The sequence below is a fragment of the Polistes canadensis genome, unplaced genomic scaffold (assembly GCF_001313835.1).
Source record: "Polistes canadensis isolate GaletaPanama2010 unplaced genomic scaffold, ASM131383v1 scaffold_65, whole genome shotgun sequence".
In the NCBI taxonomy this organism is placed as follows: domain Eukaryota; kingdom Metazoa; phylum Arthropoda; class Insecta; order Hymenoptera; family Vespidae; genus Polistes; species Polistes canadensis.
In genome coordinates, this window is record NW_014569612.1 from 338,166 (window position 1) to 343,992 (window position 5,827).

Sequence of the window (5,827 nt, forward strand, 5' to 3'; positions counted from 1 at the left end):
TTATTTATTTGTGTAATAATAATATTTGTTGTAAATTATTTGTTGAAACTTATTTGAACACATTGATGACATTGTATGCAAAATGCATTTCATAAAAGTTATGATATAATCATTGAATATAAAGAATAAAAATTCTTAATAATTAATAAAACTTATAACTATGAAACAAATATAATTCAAAGTTATAAATTCGAAAATGCAAAGAAAAGTATTGAAAATAAATATGAAAACAATATAAATTATTAACAAGTTTAATCATATACATATTTCTTTAATTATATTAAAAATCAAGAACAATTAGTATATTTAAATAATAATATAAATTACACATATATAGTAACACGTGTATACTTATAAAAATAATCAAAAATATATTAAAACCTAAAGAACAAAACTAACATTAATCAAATGTTCATATTAAATTAACGATTAAAGTATCAACTCTAGTTTCCCATTTCTTTTCTATTTCATATAACAATTATTTCGTCTAACAGTGAAAATCAATGTTTAGATATCCTTTAGATCAAATCCGTTTATAACATTTAACGCGTGTGGAAGAAGAAATCAATCCAAGAAAAAGGTCTGTGCCTTTTTTCTCAACAATATTGACAAACTCGATCAGGATTTAAGGAAGAATAGAAGGTAAAGAAGAAGAGAATAATAATAAAAAAAAAAAAAGGAAGAAAATAGAACAAAGAAAGAAGAAAGAAGAAGAAGAAGTAGAAAAATAGAAATAGGGCAACTAAGTAGAGAAGAGAGAAATAAAATAAAATAAAATATAAAATAAAAATAGAAATAAAAGAAATATAAAAGTAAAAAAAAGATAGATAAAATAAGACAAAGTATAGAATACTTCGATGAAGTTTAACCTAAGAGAAAGATAGTGATAGATAGAGTTAAAGTAAGAATAAGATAGAGAGAAAACTAGAGAAATGAAGATCCCATCTAAATCTCACGTCTCTTTTATAGTTTTAAAGAGAATTTCGAGAGAGACCATTCCTCCTTTGTAACTTTATCGACCTAGTTTAATGCTGCCGAGAATTTTTATTTTCTACATTGACTAAAAAACAAAAGAAATAAACGAAAAAAAAAAAAAAAACAAACGTAAACAAACGAACGAACGTACGAACGAACGTACAGAAACAAAACCGAAAATAAACCGAAATAAAGAAAGAGAATAATTTATTAACTAGCAAGTTCATTCCGACAGATTAATTGATATCTACTGTTCAGTTATATCCACCCACATGTTCCCATACTTTTTCATTCACTCTCCCCACCTATACACATATAGACACACGTGTTCATAAATACACATACGTACGTGTATACATAGATTGATAAATAAATGGTATACGTTAGGTATAAACATATGTGCTCATATATTTCGTAGGTAGATATTTAAATGAATGAAAAATTGAAAAAGGTGTTTATATGTATATATATATATATACGACAGTTAAAATGGTTGGCCACGTTATAATCGATCTTTGAACAATTGTTACGTGAAACAATTCGGTGCACCCGCTGAGCAATAATCTCCTACGAGCAATCTCGTAATTCAGCGTAAAATAACAGATGCGAATAACAGCAGCTTTCGGTAAACGTGATTATTTGGTAAACGTCAGTAACGTATAGGAGGTTGGTAGGAGGGGCGGGGAAGTGGGGAAGGGGAAGGGTGAAAGGTAAAGGGTGTGCCAACGATGACGACGAATCCGCGAAACCCATAAATCGAATAGAAATTGAATATTACAAATATGGGATCGTCTGTTAAAATATCATATTTCTATATGTTTAATATACAATATTCAATTTCATTGTGTTAAATTAATGAAATTAATTTGAATAAACAACTCACCCGAGCTCGTTCCAACTGCCAACTTTAAATGTTCCCTTCCTTCCTTCCTTCCTTCTGTTCCGTTCCTTTTCTTCAGTCCAATGAATTTTGAATATTTTTCGGAATTATCCTATAACGTAGTTGCTTTTATCCGAATTCTTTTCTTCACATTTACTTTTTTTGATTAACTCGTTCACAATGATAAATAAATAATGAAAAGATACTTGAGAAAGTTTGATCGTATCAAAGTATCAGATAATCGGTCAATTGATCCATCGATTAACCAATCAATCAATCAATCAATCAATCAATCAATCAATCAATCAAACAGTCGGACAAATCAGTCGGTTTAAGTCCGAATTGTAAATCTCGTGATATAACAAAATCGAAAAAAAGTTGAATACAATTCACTTTCGTGACATCGAAATTAACTCACTACACTAACCAATCCTCGTTGTTCTCGTTCAAACATCACTATAGTACGTATACTTCAAATAACAATTCAACTATTCACTATAAAATCCTATTCACAGACAGAAAAAAAAATAAAATAGAAGAAGAAACAAAATATACTTCTCGCAGTAGAATTGGAAGTATAATAATCGAATGAAATTGAAAAAAAAAAACCAAAACCATCCCTTCCCAACTATTACCACCCCCACCACCACGTTTGTCGTTCAATCCTAAAACAATAATCGTAATAATATTAAAGAAAAAAAAAAAGAAAATAGAAAAAGACAAAAGTTTTTCGAACGAAACTGTGAACAAGGGATTGAAAGAAAAACCAAACAAACAAACGAAATAAATTCCTGAAGTTGGTGATGATAATTATCACTTTAACGTTAAAAACAAATTGTGAATAATATTTCTGTTTAAATTGACAGTGAAGTGTATCGTAATAATATTAGAAAAAAGAAAAGAAAAGTTTCGAACGAAACTGTGAACAAGGGATTGGAAAAAACAAACAAACAAACTAAACAAATTCCTAAATTTGGTGATAATTATCACATTAACGTTAAAAACGAATTGTAAATGATATTTCTGTTTAAATTGACAGTGAAGTGTATCGTAATAATATTAGAAAAAAGAAAAGAAAAGTTTCGAACGAAACTGTGAACAAGGGATTGGAAAAAACAAACAAACAAACTAAACAAATTCCTAAATTTGGTGATAATTATCACATTAACGTTAAAAACGAATTGTAAATGATATTTCTGTTTAAATTGACAATGGAGTGTACTACTACTATTACTCGTTAAATTAATTAATCACTCGGTATACGTGTGTAGTAGTATCAGCCAATTTTCCTGCTGTTAAATGCAACCCTTTTCCTTTTTCCCCTACACCCCTTACTCCCCGTTTCGTTTTTATTTTATTTTCTTTTTTTGTTCAGTATCCCTCCCTCAGTGGACCCAAAGTCTCTCTCGGCGTGGTTGCACTTTCACGAGCCAATTCATCGACCACCACCATCACCACCACCACCACCACCCACCACCCACAACCCACCACCACCACACACAAATGTCGAGTGCCTACTTTAATTGCGAATTATCGCCTTGTTGCAAAATTCTATCGCCCTTTACCAAACCCTTCAAAATAATTTACATTCAATATATGCACCTATGCACACGTTTACATATATATATATACTAATACTTATACATTACATTACGTGCATCCATATTCACGTAAAACCAATGATGCAAATGCAGTTCATGTCTGGTAACGTCGTTCTTTGTTATCTTCTGATAAGAGGAAAATAGAAGAATAGTAGTAGGATAAAAAAAACACATACACACGCACGCACGTATGCATGCACGCATACACATACACGCATTGGGGGTGCATTCTTTATCCGAGTTTTACATTCGAAAAAATAGACAAGTTGAATACTCGATTTTTCAAGCACTGAAAAAGCAAAAAGAAAAAAAAAAAAGGAGAAAAAAAAATACAGAAAGAGTACCACTACTACTATTACTCATTTCTTCTTCTTCTTCTATTTTCTCCCACTATTCTATACAGGAATTCTCGGAGTTGATAATTAACGCTATTTTTTGTTTTTTTTTTCTATTTCTTTCTTTTACCTCCTTTTTTTTGTTAATCAAACACACACGATGCAACGAAAAAATATCCTACTCGATTTAACGTGGTGGTGATGGTGGTTGTGGTAATGGGGGATGTTTTATTTTCGTCATTGTTAACACATGATTAACATCGTCGTTTTATAATGAAAGTTAATGAATTCGATAATTTTTTAAAATCAATATTAGAAAAAGACTTTTTTTTATTTAATAATTTACAAATATAAACTTTACGTATGTATGAAAATGACAATTAAAATGAAAATAATCGATTGTTATTATAATATATTCATTTATAGTGAAAATATGAAATGAAAACGTGAAACTTGATAGAAAAAAAATGATGGAAGCACCGATACAACTCTAATTACAGAGATTAAATTTCTGAGATCATTATTGAAGTAAAAAGAACGAAAATCATTTAATTGATAGGATTAATTAATTTCGTATTAATTGAAAAACTGTACTCCGATCGGGATTTGAATTTGCGCGGGTAAATTGTAACTGTGTATCTCTCTCGACATAAATATGAAGTATCCTACAATTCAAAACAACACCCAACCCTTATTCCCATCCCTAACTCGTCGTTGATAATAACCATAGCGATTTAAAAAAAAAAAATATATAAAACACACAAATATTAATATTAAATAAATAATATAAATGAAATATATGAAATGTATCTGTGATAAAATAAAATTAAAAATATACACAAATACACACAAATATAATCACTTGAGTTCCTGTTAAGAAAAACAAAAAAAAGAACCACGCGCACAGTAGGAAGTAATACACTTGTATATTAAACACGCGGGCACAAATTGTTTTCCATCGTAATTTGTCGATTAATTTCTTCTTTAAATCACTCCCGATTGTTTAACGAATGTACGAATGAAATTTCAAAAAAAAAAAATAAAAAAAAGATGACGCGTACGATCAAAGTAAACGAACACTTAACGAGATTTAAATTAAAAAAAAATTATAATTATATTAATTTCGATCGACACACACACGCACAGAGACACACTTATATTTTTAATTAAAAATAATATATAATACAAACGGGATAAAAAATAAAATAATATTTGAAAAACTATGCTCGCACTCGACAATTCGAAATAAACTTCCGCGGAATAGGATACCCGCACTGACGCGAAGTAAACACGGCGGTAGCGGAGCGAGCAATGGTGGAAAGGAACGAATTAGCAACTCGCGAGTCCCCCACCACTGGCGAGGATTGGCGAACTGAACCGAACGATTCCGACGTCAAACGAAGGTCAATGCACGCTAGGAGAAGAAGGGTCTCTCAGTCAGTACAGTACCAGACAATTAATCGCGGGAAATATAATGCTCGATCGATAACTTCCAAACGTTTCTCTTTTTATCCTTTCAACAATAATCAAAAAAAGAATACATCCTGTATCCCTTTTTTTTTTTTTTTTTTATTTATAATATTTCATTCCTACCCCTATCCACGTATCATTCTTTCTATACAATTTAACAATGCAATCATCTAAATTGATTTTAAATAATTATGAAATTATTTAGCCAATCGTGTTTTCAACTTATTAATTATATTTTTTTTTTTTAATCTTATTTCATTAAAATTTTTTGCAAATTATTACAAAATTTATTTATATTTATGATAGGAATGTAATTGATTATATTTCAAATATTATTGTTTAATTGTACGAACTCTAATTGGATATTGTTTATGTACAATGTGTTATAATTATATTATTAAATATATATTTTTAATATAAAATGATTGACCAAGTTAATAAATTAATAATATCTATATAAAATAATATTACTTGATATATATGATTGAATTATTATTACCCCAATCGATAAGGTAAATTTGTATGAAACCATAAGTTAACTACATTGACTATTTTTCTAAGTTTTA

The 5,827-nt window shown here is 29.2% G+C and overlaps 1 protein-coding gene across 1 annotated transcript in view; it reads right to left on the bottom strand.

The window, feature by feature from the left end:
- LOC106786101 (TWiK family of potassium channels protein 18-like) overlaps positions 1-4,903 on the bottom strand; it is a 261,452-nt gene extending 256,549 nt beyond the window's left edge. Inside the window, exons 1-2 of the mRNA XM_014747130.1 lie at positions 4,642-4,903; positions 1,859-2,360 (exon numbers count right to left, since the gene is read on the bottom strand). The gene's annotated coding sequence lies outside the window, so the exon portion shown is untranslated. The remainder of the gene's footprint in view (positions 1-1,858; positions 2,361-4,641) is intronic.
- Between the last annotated feature and the right edge of the window lie 924 nt (positions 4,904-5,827).